Source organism: Columba livia, chromosome 17 (genome assembly GCF_036013475.1).
Source record: "Columba livia isolate bColLiv1 breed racing homer chromosome 17, bColLiv1.pat.W.v2, whole genome shotgun sequence".
Lineage (NCBI taxonomy): Eukaryota > Metazoa > Chordata > Aves > Columbiformes > Columbidae > Columba > Columba livia.
This window is the reverse complement of record NC_088618.1, coordinates 11,739,331-11,758,651: the sequence shown is the minus strand read 5'-3', so window position 1 is coordinate 11,758,651 and position 19,321 is coordinate 11,739,331. Positions and strand designations below refer to the sequence as shown.

General features: G+C 45.1%; 1 long non-coding RNA gene across 2 annotated transcripts in view; it reads left to right on the top strand.

The window, feature by feature from the left end:
* Positions 1-19,321, top strand: part of LOC110359148 (uncharacterized) — a 117,013-nt gene that overhangs the window by 6,930 nt on the left and 90,762 nt on the right. For both annotated transcript variants that reach the window (XR_010466816.1, XR_010466817.1), the window contains exon 3: positions 14,192-14,652. This is a non-coding gene — a long non-coding RNA (uncharacterized LOC110359148). The remainder of the gene's footprint in view (positions 1-14,191; positions 14,653-19,321) is intronic.

Genomic DNA, 19,321 nt, shown 5'->3' with positions numbered 1-19,321 from the left:
AATTTCTACATTTTATCTTGCAATACTGCTTTGAAAGGCAACTGTGACCAAAGAATAAAGGGAAAAACCCAGTTCCACTGGCTTGAATTGCAGCAGAATTTTTCTTTAAAGCTACTCCCTCCATCCCATCCCACCCCATCCCATCCCTTTCCTCTGCACATGCATTTTAAGTGAATTCATTGGTGCTGAAAGAGATTTGTTTGACAGGCCTGATAATTCACACCTTCTGCTCAGCTTCCTACTTCAAACCAGCCCAGGCTGAAAAAGGAGGGGTCAAGGACTTTTTTGTAAGGCTGTGATTACTGTAATTTTGACTGGGGTGGAAGCAGGAGAGATCTGAACCCAAAACCTCACTCTTCCATCAACCAGGGGAAGAATTTGCACCCTCCGTGTTTTGTGGGTGTGATACATGCGAGACAGAGCTCATCAAATGTTTTCTGGTGTCATCTCTGGCTTCGCTTTTAGACAGGCAAATTCTTACTGAGCTGCTCCAGCTGCAGAGCTGATGTGGTGATATCATCACTACTGTGAAGCCTCGCTTGCCAGTGTATTGCAATAAGATAATTTTTACATGGTAAGTAGCTATTCATTAGTGCCGCTTTAATGTTAGCACGCAAAAGCACTCTGGTAAAAGCTGGGGCTTAGTGGATAGCTAGCTAAATAGTGCTAAACGTGTATGCATATTAAAGATCAAGGAGCTCATTATCTACACTTGCAGGGGAGAGACTGTCTGAGGTTTCCTGAGTGTCTTTGCAAACCAATAAAATGAAAGTGCATCTTTGTACTCAGAGCGAGAAGCAGCGCAGCGAACACAGATGAACACGCGAGCCCGTCCGACCCCGCTGGTCGATGCGCAGTCCCTCGTGACCACGCCACAACGTTTGCCCTTCTCGGATACAGGCACAAACGTACCAAGCTTATAATTTTAATTTGTCAGTTTTACCACCGGATGTAGAAATGCAGCTTCAGAGAAATTAGCACCAAATAGTGTCGGTATGTGTCCATCCCTGCCCTTGCCAATAGAAATACTTAGAGGCACGTGCATATGCACTGTCACAGCACACACGTTTTTTCTTTTCTTTGTCAAAATAAAAAATGCCATTGATTTTTACTTTTCATGCTTCCGTTACCAGCTCCTGCTAACAACTGCCACTGCTGTTTCCTATCAATATTTGATGAGTAGGGTGAGGTGGAATGGAGAAGCCCTGTGAGTTTCTCCTTCTAAATGGTCTCTGTGAGGGTTGAGGTTTTTGTGGCTTATGTTTATTTTCTCTGTCTGTTTTCCTTGGTTGGTTCAGGTCCTGAAGGTGACTTCTGCTGAAAGACAGGGTAGAAACAGGACATCTCTTTCCCCTCGCCTTTGCATTTCTTTATCTCTCTGTTTGCACTCTTGAGTAGGCTCATTGACGATTTTGTGAGCTTCGTGATTTTGTGAGCCTCTGTGAAATTTGTGGACAGCAGAGGGTCAAGCAGCAATTGTGTGTGTAGCTGACATAGCTTCTCCTTAATTAATTTTCCCAAGCTTTATGCAGCTAAGTGTTCTCAGGAATTATCTTTCAACTCACAAAATTAGCGACTGCCTTTGTATCTTACTCCAGAATAGAGCAGCGTGCCTTCAGGACATATCTTTGAGTTATAATTCTTCATTTATTCTTCACTTGCTGTGGAAAAAAGAGGTTTCCTTGGTACCTGAGAGAGAATCTTCTTTCTTTTCTTGTGCTTAAGCAGCTAGTACAACTTTGTGGTTGCGAGCTTCTGTCAAAATAAGGTCAAAGGCTCTTTCATTGCTAAAATGATAATTCAGTGCTTTGCTCAAAACAGGCAGCATTTCTGCAGATACTTTTCATGCTGAAGAGCTAGTGTAAGTTTACAAGCAGTGAGTCCTCGAGCGCAGTTACCTAGAGGGCAGCACATGAAACATGACACAGTCGTCATTCCAGTGAGCTCGGTGGAAAGTGAGAACATTTGACAAGCAAACAAGGCCACGCTCAGAAAACACAGCGCAGAGAGCGTGTGGAAGCTTGGCACGGGGGACATGCTGGAGAAGAACGCTGCCAGCTCTCCAGCTTCTGCATTTGCCACCTTATTTCTAGGTTAGTGACCAGTTGGATCACAGGCAGTCAAGTTGTCAGCTGCAATATTATCCCAGCAGCTGTGATAAGCTGTAAAATGAGAGACCAACCAGTAAACACGGGCTGCTGACAAAACCAACGGAATGAGGTCTTACTGGGTACCACTTGTGAATGCCAACGTGTTGAAGAAACATCCACAGCAGTCTAACTGTGCCGTACAAAACCATAAATTGTTCTGCAGCGCATCATGTCCTTGTGATGGAGGAGAGGGAACAACCCCCATCATCCTTCTCTGAGATTTAGACTGCAAGGCAGTGGAGGGTCATCAGTTACATTAATTGTAGGCATGGGTGTCAGAATCTCTTTTGAACCTTGTAAGATTACAGCAGGGGAACTGCTGCACAAAGAACTTGCAAGTCTAGAAAAAGAAGCTTGCTTGCTTTTACTGTAGCCATTAGTAGCCTTGTAGGAGTGACTGCCAGGTCACCTAAGGATCTGTGCAAGCCTTATAGTCACAAGGCAAAAAAACAGTAGGGAGAGCATAATTTCTTTTGTTTTCAGAATTTCTTTAGTGAACATGACTGTTCTGTTCCTGAAGGACTCAGAATTTAATTCTGACTTTGAATTGTAAATTCTATTTAAATAAAATGCAACCTAGAAGTCAGGGGAGACAGGGATAAGGAGGGACAGATGGACTTTCCTTATCACTCCCTCTGTTTGTATTGCCAGGATATTTTCTTTGTCCTTACAGATTAACAAATACTACAAAGAAACTGTAAGATGAAGCTAAAAGATTACGAAAGAAAAGAAAACCGGTGCTTCTCCACCATTCTGTTCTTGCTTTTCTTGATCGCACATCACAATCGGATGATGTTGGTAGGAGTCATCATTCCTGGATTTCTGATGACGCGTCGTCTCCCCGGGGTGCAGAGGGATCGGGGAGGTCCCTGCGGGTTTGGAGTTGAAGCTGCTCTGCTCCTGCCCGCCCCGGGGGACGGCCGCGCATCGGCGGTATTTTTGGACATCCAGAGAGGCCTCAAACCTCTGAGCCCGAAGGCCGTGCAGCTGGTGCGGCAAAGACCTTTGGAGCTTCACTTCAAGCCAGGGTTTCTTCCAGCAAGAGCCACGCTCTCGCTCGGTGTTCAACGTAAGAATCTGTTATTTTGTCCAAAGATGAAAGATGAGTGTCCTACTATACCTTAGATACACATACTCTCTAAAACCTGTAGAGAGTTTGAGAATGTTTTTCTTTCTAATGGAGAAGAGAATGTTTATATCGTTCTTCTAAGGCTTAATGGATCGTAGTTCAATAATTTCTTTTTGGTTTTCCCTCTCCCCCTTACCCCCATATTTTACGTCATTACAGGGCTGTAGAAGGCAGGAAATGGCATCAGTTCCTGTGGAGGGGAAGTGCAATTCATCTTTTCCTCCAGATGCAAGGGTTTGGGTTAATTACTTAGGGAAATGGAATGAATAGCATCCACCAGATTTTCAAGAGAGCTCAGCACCCATACGGTGAAACAAAACAGCGTTAGTAAGCTTGCTTATTAATGTATTTTTTATTCCTCCTCCAGATCAGCTTTCTGTTTCACGTGCTGCACTTTTGAAACTTCCACCTTGCCTGCTGGGCTCTGGGAAATCCAGATGAGCTCTTCTGAAAAATGCGGCCCCTTAGATCCCAGTGATCGATCCCAACGTGTGGGAAACGCGTGGAGGGCGGCACGAGGGTGTCACAGGGTTGCGGTTGCCCCTGCAGCGCAGGTTCTTTCCAACAATTCGGTGATGTTTTTGCCGACTTTTTCCAAATTTGCAAGTGATTTAGAGCCCTTTTGAAGCAGACACATGTGGAAGAGCAAACGCTTTGCTATGGATTTATCAGACTTTTCAACTTAAATGCTTAAGAGAATTCCGTATCACAGATCTTGGAATTCTGGATAGGACTTTTCCATTGGGATTTTTGTACTCAGACTTGAAGCAAGCATGTACTCTGACTTGTTAAGGAAAACCAATGGATCATTCTTCAGTTTGTGGTAAAAGAAGGGTCTTGCATCTGGGCAGGAACAACCCCAGGTTCCAGTGTAAGTTGGGGAATGACCTATTAGAGAGCAGCGTAGGGGAAAGGGACCTGGGGGTCCTGGGGACAGCAGGGTGACCATGAGCCAGCACTGGGCCCTTGTGGCCAGGAAGGTCAATGGTACCTGGGGTGGGTTAGAAGGGGGTGGTCAGTAGGTCAGAGAGGTTCTCCTGCCCCTCTGCTCTGCCCTGGGGAGACCACACCTGGAATATTGTGTCCAGCTGTGGCCCCTCAGTTCCAGCAGGACAGGGAACTGCTGGAGAGAGTCCAGCGCAGCCACCAAGATGCTGAAGGGAGTGGAGCATCCCCCGTGTGAGGAAAGGCTGAGGGAGCTGGGGCTCTGGAGCTGGACAAGAGGAGACTGAGGGGGGACTCATTCATGGGGATCAATATGGAAAGGGGGAGTGTCAGGAGGATGGAGCCAGGCTCTTCTGGTGACAACCAGTGACAGGACAAGGGGTAATGGGTGCAAACTGGAACACAAGAGGTTCCACTTAAATTTGAGAAGGAACTTCTTCCTGGTGAGGGTGGCAGAGCCTGGCCCAGGCTGCCCAGGGGGGTTGTGGAGTCTCCTTCTGTGCAGACATTCCAACCCGCCTGGACACCTTCCTGTGTAACCTCATCTGGGTGTTCCTGCTCCATGGGGGGATTGCACTGGATGAGCTTTCCAGGTCCCTTCCATCCCCTCACATTCTGGGATTCTGTGAAATACAGGAAAAATATTTTCTATTAATCAAAATACTTTTCGCCTAATTTTAACGATTTTTTTTCATCTGAGTATGGTATAAAATTTTAAAACTATATGAGTCTGGGCTTTTTTGAGAGATGCGGTGGCTTCATTTCAAATATAAATGCCTAGGGATGTTTTACAGTTCCTTGATTCTGTTCCTGTGGTGGCAGAGTTCAAGCCTCTCCTTGTTATGTGCTGTGTTCTGACAGTAAGAACCGCTTTTGAAATGAGCATTAAAATGTCATCGAGAGCGCAGTTTGGGGATCCAGTTAAGTGACTGAAACATCTGCAAATGTGCAGGAGGCAAGAGAAAACATGAGGAGCTTTCGCTAACCATGCAGAGCGCGGCCAGCAACACCGAGCACCCTCTAAGTGTGTGAGCAATCTCCTTCAGAACAAGGAGCGAGAGACAGAAGGGCAGTACCTGGGCAAAGCTGTTGGCGCGGCAGCTTTTCCATTGAGAGGCAGAAATCTTGGGCTTGTCTGATGCATCCAGTAAACTGGTGCTGGTTGAAGAGAGAGGAGGGAGTGAAGCTTCTCCAAGTGCAATTCTTGCCATGGGATAACACAAGGATAATCAAGCTTGCAGATGTCTTGGGGTTATCTTGTGATTTGTTTGGGTGTTTTGGGTATTTTTTTATCGGTTTGGGTTTTTCTTTTCAGCAGACCACTGCTTTTAAATCTCATCCATTGCCCTCCTCCTCTGGCTGGTGATTTCAGGGTTGCTGGCGTCCAGCATTCTGTCTGCAGGCCATCTGGAAACCCTGTTAACGGCTGCAGACACCGTTAATCCAGCACGGGACAGGTTAGCTATACTCATTTCAAATCTACACACGTTGACAAATCTGATTATCCATCTCCTGGACGAGTCTTACACAAAAGCTGTAGCTGAGTCATTGGAATTTAGTGGGGGGACTTAGGATGTCGTTTCACAGACGTTTGAAGCCGGCAGTGCTTGTGAAAAGGGTCCTGGCTCACCATTCCCATTGTGTTCCCTACCCTGTGCTGGCAGTGGAAGTCCTGAGAAAACCAAGCATGCTTGAATATGGCTGCTGCTGATTTACTGATCTGAGTCATCTGATGAAAACTGCTGCCTTGTCTGCCCATCCCTCAGAAATCTAAAGAATGTACGGACCGTCTGGGTCAGCTCTTTGTTCCTCCAGACTCAGCTTAAGATTCGAAGGTGTTTGTTGACCAGAGGAAGTCTGGAGACCTTTCTCTTTTGAACTTTTGTCAGCCTTTTCCTTATAGGTCCCTTCTTCTAGTGAGCAAGTCACTGTTTTTTTTCACTGTTTAGTGAATGTCAAGTCACTGGGCGATGCTGGTATCAGATTTCCGTGTTGGATCAGTCACACTGTGATGCCAGCTTAATAATTATAAAGATAATTGTTTATGTCATCTCTACCATACATCTTTCCTTGTTTCTTGAACCCAGAATCCATTTTGGATAGAATCATAGAATCATTTCAGTTGAAGAGACTCCCAGGATCGTCGAGTCCAAACATAACCTCACCTAACTCTAGTTCTAACCTATGTCCTTAAGAACCTCGTCTAAACACTTCTTAAACAGCAGGTTATTCTTCTCCTTAGCCTTGCATCTGAAAGCTCTTCTGAACCCTGTAGCTGTTAGGTGACGCATTAACAGGTTATTCTGGGCACTACAGACATCTCGGGTCTGTTTTTCCTCCCCGGTGTTGTACCCAGAGCCCGTTCCGGGTGCTGCAGCGATCCAGTTCAGGTTCTCTTCTGGCTTCCAAATGGTTTAGCAAACCACATCCTTTCTGTGAGAGAAGAATGATCTCTTTTCATTTGTAATATCTTTCCTAAAATGTGCTGTACAATCATGTCTCTAAAATATATGAGGCGATAGAGCAAATATATTGAAAAATAGCACATACTTGGCCAGTTTGACTAATAAGTAAAATATACAAGTCTGTATATGACAACTGTATGTATTGAAATATATTGAAAACATATTTAGATCATTCCATATATACTGAAATATTGAAAACCAGCCAAATCTGTAAAAAATTTAAGTCTGTATTTTATATATTATTTATTTAAAAAATCATTTTCTCCAATAGATAGCCAGGAAACTTGCTATGAAGATGTGGGAAATACTAACCTTGCTTTATTTTTTCCTGATGGAAACCAGTGATCATGGATGCTGTGTCATTATAGACACTGCAGTAATAGTTAACGTGTCTGCTAGCTAATAATTTGTGTCCTGGGCCTAGCACGGGGGTTCATTGATCTTAATAGAGACCACTCAGTAACAGTGAATTCTAACAGTAACGGCTCCCTTGGCATTGCTGGTGCTGATTTAAGCCCCAGCATTTCTTCCTCTGCAGTCTCTTTGGATTAGCCTGAGAATGGCCGGGGGAGTGGGAGGGAGAATGGTTGTGACAGCTCTTAGGTGGAGTGCCTGCAGTTTCTAGAAAAATGAGACATTTCTGGAGAATGACTATTCAAACGGTGAGACTTAGTGAAGGGCTATGACCCCCGAGAGACTGCGGTTGTCCTGGCCTTTGCATGAAAACAAGCGTCTCCGTTTATTGTGAGCTCCTGCTGGCATTTGTAAGCATTCTCTAGATAGGAGATGTCTGGAAGCCCCAGATCCTCTGGGAAGTGCCCTTTTGCAGAACCTGACAGGGTTATCTATGGTTCGAGCGGAGCTGCAGGGCGCAGTGCAGCTGGGATTCCCATCTCCTTTGTGTTTGCTGACTTTACTGCGCTGCCCTGCTTTGAATACCCCAGTAGATGTAGAATAGCCATACATGGTGGATATACCCTCCAAATCAGGCACACTCTGTCCCAGAAAGCCAGCAGTTGCCCACTTTTGCGAGATGGTCAAGGTCTAAATTATACTTTTGAGTTTTCACGGGTGTATTTTTGCATCTCTGAAAGGCACAGGGCGGGAGACCCCAACTTTTTGCTGTTCTCTCTGCCTTTCCCAGCAATTAGAGCCCCAGTGAGAGCTCCACTGAGACCTCCACAAACACATCGTGTATACAGCACACACATTGTATGTGCGTTTCTGGGTAGGGTCAGGGTCTGCTTTGCTGATGGACCCGTTATGTGATAGCAGTGAAACATTTGTTTACGGTGATGGCAACTAAAAGCAAATGAGTGTCCTCGGGTCAGAGTGATGAGCATTCTAGAAATGGTAAAGAAGTATACAGGCTGTTTGAAGACTCACGAGCACAGCTGGTTCTGTTTGAGAATCAGTTGGTAGAAACCAGCAAGGGCCTGGTTTCCACATCCAACTTAGAACAGGTTGGCAGCTCTGGGAGGAGATCTCGTACAGAGAGCAGCTCTTAAAAGACCACCGTTCCCCCAAAAGATGACCCTGCTGCCTGGTTTAAAGGTGAATGCAATTTTCTTTGGTTCTTTAATTTGTCACGTTCCTTTAAATTGTCCTGTTCCTTTGTTAGGAGAAGCATTAAAGATAATTTGGGGTCCTAAAGCTGGCTCGCTGTTTAGAACGTGGATCTCTCAAACAGGGGTCACAAATCCTATGATGCTTTTGACCAGGTGAATGTATTTCTGTCTACTGTTCATAAAAAGTTTGTGCAAACATCTATTTGCATGCAGGAAATTGGAGAAGGACCGGCCCCAGACAGAACTTAAAGCCAAGTATATTGGAGTAAAGATGATTGATGAGGATTAGGAGTGACAAATGAGGGTCATCGCTGGTTTACGGGGATCCCTTCTGCTCTGAGTGGTGCCCATGCCCGAGCAAGGGCCGTTATTCTTGTCCTGCAGAGCATCAGCAAAGAGGCTGGAACCTCAGCATCTCACAGCCCTAATGAAAACAAGGAGCAAACCAGAATTCTGCTGGAAAATAAACAAGCCCACTCCCATGACCTCCCCTTGACCTCCCAACGAGGTGCTAATTACTGGAGGATTAGCACCTCTCCTGTATCACAATGGACCCAGCCACGGAGCAGGAGGTGACAATGCTCTGCACAGAATGCAAATCCAGAAGAATTAGTCCAAGGGCAATAGACAAGTGCCGAAGTTAAGAACAGCGAAACCTTCTCAATTGTGAGTTGAACCTGCTGTCTAGAAAAAAAAGTGCAAAATTAGTGGCTTTTGGAGGAGTGAGGCTTGTTTGCCCTTCATATTGGGCAAATACGCAGCTTTTCTTAATTTTACTTCAGAACTTGATAGAAAGCATTTCAGAGTGGTGACGGTGATAGCAATCTCAGAAAAAGGCTTATTAAAAATTAACTGCACCAGCAGAAATATCTTTATATATCTGTATCCATTCTGAAATATCACACCTGTTAAACAACATCCACTGGTAGACTGATAAGCTGGAGAGAGAACTGTGTGAATCAGTACTTGCAAAGGAAAGGAAGGGTTGGATTTGCGCTGGATTAGCAGCTGCACTGGAACATGTTTTTCAGGGTACGGCGAATGTTCTATCTGTGGGGCTGCTGAGGACCAAGATCCTTGGTTTACAAAATCTACATAACCAAGGGAACTGATCTTTGGGAGTGCTATAAGCCTGGAAGATCTCAGTGTCTTCCATAGGAGCTGTTTGGTTTGCTGTTAGTTCTTAGTTGCTTCTGAAAATCACCCATGTGTTGGTTCTCCAACACAAGGATCATGTCATTATCTAGAAATCTGCCTTGTTCTGTGAATTATGTGACAGTTAAAGTGACAAAGTCTTTGTGTTGTAGCTCCTGTTATCTCTGCATGGGGATTTTTGTCTGCTTCATCCTGTATAGGATGAGTAATAAAATGCTCAGTTATAAGGCATCCTTACATTTGCATGAGGCTTTGTATTGGGGTTTTTACTTTTGGTAGAAAACATATTTTTTGTTAAAATTTTGATACCAGCATTTATTTTAGTGATAAAACAGATTGTAGGAGCTGACTTGAAACACAGGCTTGGCCTGAGCCCAGGTCTACTTCCAACCTCTTGCCAGCAAACCTTTGAAGAAGTGAGATCCTTGGTATGGCAGCAGTGCCCTTAATGCTGCTGGTGGCGTAGGAGCAAATTGGTCTTTAATTTTTGTTGTGTGTTTTCTAAGTGGGGGTTGATGAGTGCTTGATGAAGTTCTGAGGTGTGAGATACAGGTGGACTGGAACAGCCTGAAATGTGATGGCCAAGCTGGCCACCTGGAAAGTGAGAGATCAGAGCCCCCAGTGCCTTTGCTGGCAAGTATTGGGGGAGATTTGCAGGTGAGCAAAAGCATCCTTGGGAGCAAACCAACCCAGCTGCTCCCAGAATAGATAACAGAGCAGTGCTCTGCTGGGGGAGGGAACACAAGCCAAAAAGCTGGGTTTCCTGCAGCTCCAGGACCTCTCTTGTGCAGCAGCTCTCCAGCTGTGCTGGGGTTGGGTTTTGTCTGAGTGGAAGTTCACTCATAAACCTGAGAATGCTTTTCCTACAACAGTTTTTTCAGTGCTGCTGCTGGTTTTGATAATTGACTTTTCCAGTAGAAGTTCTCGTTATAAGTAAATTCAGTTCTCCACTGACCACCTGTTTTGCCTTTACTGGCTTTCTGTGTTTTCTTAGATGTGGACTTGAGTTGTTTATACAGCCGTCCAGGAGCACTCCCTTTGAATGAAATACATCCTCTCCACTGGTGAAGCCACTGAAGACACAGTTTTCAGACCTGTTCCTTGTGAACAGGCACGTGTGTTTTGCACTTTTCATCCATGGGTGCAAATCCCCGTGACTTAGTTGACTTGGGCACCGCTGCCTGAGCTCACCCCAGCGGAGGAGCTGGGATTTAACTGCTTGGCCGCATAGTGCAGCCCCATGAGCGACTGTGGCACACACACTGCGTAATGTAATTTCCTGTTTTGAGAATTGTCTCCCAGATTTTCATGTGGACCAGGAGAGACTCTTGTCTACATTGTTCTTCTGCAAAGGATATGTGCGGTATGGGGCCAAGGTGACACAATCAGGATCTCCTCAGCGTAGTGTCTGAGTGGGGCCTCTGAATAATAACCAGATTACTATCTCCAACTTACCCTAAACACGTCTGCCTCCTTTTACAGTTTTTGTTACAAGTATTGTTGCCAGGATGGATTTATGCTGGGCCATTTCCCACTCCAGCTGCGTCATTACAATCATTGTCATGAGAACACAAAAGCAGAGGCTGAATGCCTTGTGCCTTCCGAAAAATATATTTGTCCCATTGCACTGTTGTGACCTTCACAGTACGATGTGGCTTCATCTGCTAGTGGCTACTAAAATGGAAACTTCCTGACGCTTGATTACCAGGGATCCTCAAAGGCCGGAGTGACTCCTTGTTGTCTCCGATAACTTGGCTAGAATATCTAAAGCAAAACTGCCAAGTGAAGAACAATTCCTAGAGGACGGTAGTCAAGACACATGCCCGCAGCAGTTCAGACCTAAATAGATGGTTTTTTGTTCTTTTACAGAGTCTGATGCCCGCCTCCTTTCCCTGTGCATAACTGTTATCTCCCCACTAGAAGGCACTGTTGTACAGGGGACAGATTGGGTGGGGACAATGGGGAAACTGAGTGACATCAGGAACGTCCCTTCCCCTTCAAGTGCCTCAGTTTCCCAATCTACCAAATGGTTGATATTTTGAGAAATGTTGACCGATGTGGCACAGAGCAATTGGATGTTATTAAACCACCAAAGGAGTGGTCAGTCAAACCATATCTGTGCTTTGGGAAACCAAGATCAAACCAGGTGCCTTCAGGCTCCTCTGCATGACACGGAGCCACAGCAGGTGAAGAGACTGCTTCGTCGTTATTCCATGGGTTTCCCGTTCTTTTGAGTTCTGCTCTCATCTCCAGCCTCCTATAACATTTAGCCATGGGGCTTGAAAGAAACCAACTGCTCATTCAAAGGGGCATGTGCTAATTTTACAAGCTTGCATGGCTCTAGCGTGCAGCGTGGGAGGTCGGTGCAGGGCCCTTCCCCACTGAGCTTCCTCAGACGCAAACCGAGAAGATCAGCCTATGTTTCCTCACCATTTGAAGCAAGTCAGGAACCCCCTTCTCCCGCAGTGATTAGATATGCTGCTGGTTCTGTGTGCTGGATCCAATAGCAATCAGGTTTCCTCCAGCACTGTATTGATACTGAGACAGGGGCACCCACATGCATCACGTACCCAAGGTTCCCTTTTCTTCCTCCTGTCCAGGGCTTTGGGTGCATCCTGGTGCTTTTCTTTCCTTTCCCTCGTTGTTTTGTGTTTCAAGCCTGCTCACTTCTTTTTTCCAACATAGATCTCCAAAATAAAGAAAAGATTGAAGAAATCTGGACCAGGTTTTAATTCTATTTGAAACCAGATAAGTGAGGAAGAATTTCACAGCAAATGATGTGGATACAAAATACTCCCTTCACATTGCTAGCTCCACCAATCTCATCTCTTCCTTCCAGCCCTTGGGTACATTAAATGTTTTGGCCTAATGAAGCTCTCTGATCTTAAAATCACTCCAATCTCAATGACCTCCTGTGGCCGCGGGTAATATTTAAAAGCCTTATGTGCCTGCAGAGGCTCCTTGTCTCTCTTTTGGGTTAATATTTAAAAATTCATGGTTGTTTTTCAAAACCTAAATTGCTTTACTCTCTGCAAATGATTCCCCTTTCAATTCAAAATCAAACGTTTGTCTAGACGCAGCAGACTCTTGGCTAATAGCTCTGGCAGGCAAAGATACCAACGGTTTATCAAGATACTCACTTTCTACCCCAAACTCACTCAGCTCCATTTCACGAGGTGTTTTTTGTTTTCCTTTTTTCAGCGGCAGAAGAGTGTTTAGCTAATTGGCTTAAGGAGCCTTAGATGTTACTTGGCTGTCCGCAGAGTGTTTCTTTTTGAGCGGTGCCAATTTCCTTAACAAATGTATTGCATTGTGTGGCGCATTTGATCCTCACATCCGGAACTGTGCGTGAATCCTGAACCACCCCAGAGTGGTGGAGCTGCCACGTTACCAGCTGCAACGCTGCAGAAAGCTCCATTGTCTCGGAAAACGCACCTCAAAACTGGGAGGCTAACTGCCAAAGGAGACGAGAATATAAGATGAAATAGTGCATCTTCCGCAAGTCCATGTGTGTATTTGCCCTGATGGGGCTGTGCGGCCATCACCTGCGCAGCGGTTTTCATCGAGTCTCCTCTCAAGTCTTTGATGGTGTCTGTAGAGAAGGACCTGGCCCTTGATTTGGAGCTCAGCAGTGATTTCCCAGCTTCTGCGCTTAGAAATTCAGCTGCATTTGCATAAGAGCTTGGGAAACATAGGTGCCAAATTAGGAGTTTGGAAAGGCTGACTATGTATGTCAGCACTACTACACCTGGGCAGAAAATGTTTATCATGTGCAAGAACTTGAGTAAAATGATTTTATTAGAAGAACAGCTTTTGTCTGAGATTTCCTATCTGAGTTTAGGGACTCTGGTGGGTAGAGGCAAACCATTTGTGACCTTAGCAGCCTAAACGGGCAGACGCAGTTCCCAGGGAGCAGCCAGTTTGAAGTCTTCTATTTTTGCCCCTCCTCAACAGAATTACTGTGAACCAGTCAAAAGTTCTGAGTCCAGTTTGCCTTAACTGGTAAAATCCTTTTACAAGTAGTACCAGAGAGACTTGAAGTGTTACATCCGCTTGAAATCTGCCAGAGTGGTATAGGGGAGTCTTAGTGTAAATGTGAATTGAACCTTCAGTCCGTGTTACAGGTGGGATAAAGGTAGGGGTTACACACTGTGGTGTTCTCGCATTGTGAAATCTCCACTATCATTGCAAATTGCTATGCAGACCTAATCCTGACACAGCCGCTAGTACTACTGTGATGGTAAACGAAACAATACTTAGCGCATATAAATATTTTATTTGCATACTGAAGCGGCCTAAAACTGTATTTCTCAGCCCACCCAAGATGAAAATAAATAATGTTCAATAGATGGGGAAATTGAGAGAGGGAGAAGAAATGAATCACTCAGAATCAAAACACATTTTTGAGATGGAGCTGAGACTGGAGTTCCAGGCTGCTGTATGTCTTTCTGGCAACGTTTTAGTGCAGGAAGCTGTAGATATAAGCATCATTGCTTTCATATGGAGGATGTATGCTGCTGGGAAAAAGAGGACCGGCTTTGGGTAGAAAAACTACTTTCTGCGATTTTATTTCAAGATCAAAGTGGGCAACTTCCTCATGATTACCGATAATCAATTATGGCTAGAAATAACCACATGGTAAAACACACCATCAGAAGTCAAATGGAAGCAGACATGGCATGTGGGATTTTCTGGTGGTTTGTGATTGGAACGAAATCAAATGTTAAATAAGCTTCACAAGTACTCGGTTGTGGTGAACGCTGTTTTGCTTTGTTTCAGAGGCAGACGGCTGGTCGGGCAGTGCACGTGCTGTGCTGCAAAGTGACCCTTTCCAGTGCGGACACACCAAACCATGCCCTGGTTTTGCAGAACAGACGTGCGGAAACTTCCCGGCGGTGCTCGGACCCGCCAGCGTTCAAGGGACCTTTCGGCACTTCAGCTTTGCAGCACTGAAAACCACAAGCCTTTGAAAACATGAATCAGGCCTTCTGAAATGGAGACGGGTTTAAAAATGATGATTTGTTGTTTTTACATTTGCCTTCTGATTTTTTTCTCCTGCTGGGTCTTATGTCTTCAATCTGTTCCCTGAAACCATGACGATTAGAAATCTTTTCCTGATGAAATTTGACAGTCTTGTGTAATCACATGACTCCAGGCACCAATATTGTGAGGAAAAGAAATTTGGAACAAAATCCTGAGAGCTCTCTCCGCTGACACTGAGACGCAACTTTTGAATCAAGGTACGTGGCTTTGAGTTTTTGCTGCTTTAAAGTGTGAGCTAAACACGTAAATGCTCACCAAAGTGAAACTGCAACGAGTAGGATGTGTCATTGGGAATTAAATTAGTCTTCAGAGTGCTTTCTGCACATATATACGAGAGAGTTGTGAGTTAAATAAGGAAGATATGTTCCTGTGCTGCCTGTTTAGGTGTCCTACTGCATGGGACAGGTTTACACTTTACAATACAGAAAGAAGTCTTGTCACTGTTTATAGGGCACACAAGCAGCAGGAAGGTAGAAGAACAAACACCGCATTGAGGTGAAAAGTTGCGTAATTCAGCCCTCCAGAGTGTTCTATCTTTACGCTTTAGACCCAAATATTGCCTTCTCTCACTCTTTCCAGAGGAGGATAAGGTATGGATAAGGTAAGTATGGAGTTCTGCAGGGACGTGTCATCCTTGTCATGTTCAAACTTCGGGGCAGATCCGTAGAGGTTCCTGTGGCTGAGGTTCCCGCTCCGCACTGTACGCACGAGGGAGGGTTCCAGTTGGCAGTACCAGAGACTAGGAAATCTCCACTTAAACGGAGCAGTGCTGTTAATTCAAAGGCTTTGATCCAAGAGGGGATGCTGGTGTTTGCTGAATATACCTTACCAGTCGCTAACACAGCTGCGTTAATCTGGACTCAAGGTGATGGCTCATGGCTCAGGAGCAGTAATTTGAGGGCAGGGAATTAACCGCACTAAGCAGCTGAGGTATTCCTTCAAAAATCTTCTTTGAACTAAGGAGCAATGCGCAGTGAAAACCTTCTAGCCCTTTTAAAAGACATATTCCTGTTTTGTGGAGGATCGGTAGACTCAATGCTGCTGGCATTGGGTGAGAAAGAATGTCAGGATCCAAGAGATTTGTAAGATGTGGTGTTGGTCTAAGGGTATAAGCCACATCTGATTGTGGATTGGATTTGAACTCAATGTAATTCAATGTGAAAAATTTTCCTTTGAGAAGTGTGGAGTAGAGGAGGTGGGAGTCCCAGGGCGGAGATGCTGCTGACACCCAGCGATAACCAGTTACCCTGCTTGGCAACCCCCTGGTCTAGGTAAATGGAAATGACTTCATTATTTGTTTGTCCCTTGTCCTAGTGCCTTTTATTTTTAAGCCTGCATAACGCAAACCCTGGCCCCTGGGGAACTTAACGAGGGTCTAAGTGGCACCAACAGTCCCTGTTAACAATGGGCTTTTGTTGTTCACACTTTCCCTATCAGAGAGTCCCCGAGGAACGTCCTTGCTTAGGAGACTATATTGTGATGTTATGACCTCAGAGAGGGGTGGGAGAGGAAGGGAGGGTTCAGGTGTATCTTTAACTTACTTGAATAACTTTCTTCTAGTTGTGTTTTCTTCCCACCAGGAGCTTTAATAACTCCTCTGAGGGGGCTGCCTCTGTGCTATAAATACAGCCGCATTATCACTCGGCCGTATTGTGTGCGAGCGCTAATTTTCTGTGCCGGGTTTGAACTTGTTGACTTTTGCGGTCGGTGTCAGGAAATGTTGGGTGGGAAAGGATTAAAGAGGCTATTGATGTGACTCGGAATCTCAGGCCAGGAAGACTGGTTGTATCATCTTAGATCTAGAGACTGGGGTGTTGATATCCAGCTTGGGCTTTTTTTTAATAGAGTCGCTTTAGTCAGATCCCCGTTCCTCCCTCCACCCCCATGGCAAGCACACTGACTCCGGCACTCGAGGCCGGAGTCTCCAAGGAGGAAATAGACCCTGTAGGCGAATTTCCTGGTATTATGCCATTTTAACAACCTCTCTCTTGATTTAGGTGTTGCAGGCTGGCTAAGAATATTCCTTGACACTTGAAAGGGACCTTTATTGTTTTCTTAATTTGTGAAGAATTGCCTTATTTTTTTTTTTCTCTCCAAACTTTGCTTTGTAGGGTCAGACTGGAGCCATGTTATTGTTGTTAAATTTAGATCTGAGACTATATTAAGTCCACTGGCAGTCTGCCCTAGCGCTTTCACTTCTTAAAACAGGAAGGCAGGCCTTGGCCTACTTGTGCTCATGCACTTAAAACGGGTGAGAAGATGACTTTTTACACTGCTGGGAAATAAATAAAAAACTACATGGTGTGTATACAACTGTTCTGCAGGAGCCAAGAGGCAATTTCGAAGGTATAAGCTCCTAAGCCTCCATAGTTCTTCAACAGGAATTAGTCACATAAGAGCCTTTTTTGAAATGTTGGCCGCAAAATAATTCGGTAACATGAAAAGGTCTGGTGTGATGTGTGGTGCAGAGATTGAGCAGCGCAGGGGGTCGTGGCCAGCTGGGGAAGGCGGTAGGTGGGTAAGAGCAAGTGTTGTAAAAGCTGAAAGATTGATGGGCTGGAGCATGTTCGCCAGTGGTATCGGCTCTGTCCCAAGGTGCTGCGTGCATTTGTGGCCAGAGTTCTCTTTCAAAGCATCGTGGAGGGTCTCGTTAGAAAGGCGGCCACCGTGACAAATAGGTAAAACAATTCCAAACCGATTTTTTTTTTAAATGCCCAAAGTGCAGAAGAGCCAGCGTCTGGAGAGGGCAGAAATCACCTTGTGCCGTCAAAACCCCTGCAGTTCTACTGCTGACTTTGTTAGTGACTTAATGTGTGACTTGAAAAAATTATTGGGGATTTGTCTCAGCTCATCAGATTGTGAAGTTGGGCACCCAGATGCGAACACCAGTAGGAGTCTAGAAATACCATGCTCATGGTGCTGTTTCTGTGTTTTTCCTTGTGTGTCAGGAGGAATATCCCATAGTTCTGTTTGATAAATTGCATTAGCTTTCTTTTCCTAGTCAATGTGGAGCAGCTGTGGGGAGGAATCAGGGGACTATCAGCACCTGAATGGTATTTCTTCATTCCGAAACCAAAGCAGATACATTCCATGATGAGTGAAAACATTGTCGAGCTTCTAAATAATCCTCTCTCAGCCAGGTAAGCTAGTCCGGACTGAAAGCACTTCCAAAGCAGAGGAGGTGTTAAACACATAGTAAAATGTGTGTTAGGTGCAGCTGATACCTCTTTGCACTGAGCAGGGTGTGAACCTGGGGAGCCCGTGCTCCCACTTGCATTACGTTCCCATCTGTGGGGATGTGAGGAACCTGGTTCAGCTTCTGTTCCTCGGGACTGTGTTCTCAGGTAGCGTTATAATTTGCTGTGTGTCCTGTTACATTAACTCTGCAGCTAACTGCCTCTCCCGCTTAACTTAGGAGCCCCTGTCTTGGGGCCGCCTTTCTTCATGGGGCTCAGAGGGAGGGGGAGAAGTCCAGGAGACATTGGGCTGAAGTAGAGAGAAGATGTTCAACTGAATTTTGGCTGCAACAAAAACTGAAGAGAAGTGGCTTTCTTTTGATTTTCTCTTTGCTGTATTTTAGGCCGGTTTAACTATATCTGTGCAGGAGAGGTGCAAATAATCACCAAATGAAGCCAGAGGTGAAGATGAAGTTCTGCTGTGGCGATATTTGTGTTGCACTTGAGTCCAGGGTACTCCTTAGATCTGGCATTTGTGTTTTCTTTGTAGGCAGCCTCGACTCCAAATTCAGGATGTTTACAGGGTTCAGATCCACCCAGTTTGCTGACAGCACTGGAAGGTCCTTCTAGGAAGGACCCCAGCCCATCTTCTTGTTGTTTTCCTTGGGGACAGAAGGAACAGGGGATCCTTGGCACGTTGAGCTCTGTGTATGTGGTGTTGAAGAAGCTCTTTTTCCTTCTGGTTACTGATGTCCTTTCGTGCAGTTGATGATAACAGCTCTTGTTTTCTCAGATTTCAGTTTTATTTCTAGCTTCTGGTTCACGGAACCCTCAGATGCCTTAGCTGAGAAGTTGCTCAGCTCAAGAGAGCATGTGTTTTGAAGACACAGAAACAGAGGTAGTGTGGATTAAGGTTTTCTGATGGTGGGTAGGTTAGTGAAGGATTTGTAGCTCATCTCTCCCTTTTAGGAAGAAAGTTTACAACATACCTGCTTCTGGTGAGAAGTAGAAGAGGAGACTGTAGGGCAAAGAGAAGCTTTAGATAACATAAGGAGAGATTGATTGTGTACTAGAAGGACTGATAAATCTTGAGGTGGCCTTTCAAGTCCATGATATTCGGTGTCATCTTGTTTGTTGCTTGTTTGTAACCAGCCTCCCAACTCCTGCCTTGATTTGGTTGTGCAACAATGTTGGTGTCTAAGATGTAACATCCTACCATATTTTTGTGCATCTCAAAGAAAGTAACCTGGCTACCAAGATTGCTGTGGAAAGCAATGAGGGGGGAATGGTCAGCACTTCAGGAATAACGAATCACTCAAATTACGAACTCTGGCTTTGTCATGTCTGGCATTCGGGTTTGAAAACTCTGCCTCTCAGCATCTAGTTTGAAAACAGATTAAGAGATCCCTCCATGTTTGCAAAGAACAGCTTGGAAACGTAGTCCATAAACCAAAAAAAGGTGGAAACTGGAGAAGGCATGAATGCATTAATAACTTTACCTTTTCCTCTTTTGTTTTAACCTCTCAGAATTGTTGAGCACACTTGACTCTTGCCTTTTACGAGGGATGACACAGCCAAAGCAAAAGGCAATATTGCAGCACCTGCAGTTTCTTCTTTTGTGGAACCGTGGCTGAATGTGAACAGATTGCTTGGGTGGGCTGAGGTCTGCGCTCCCCTCCAGTTTTGACTC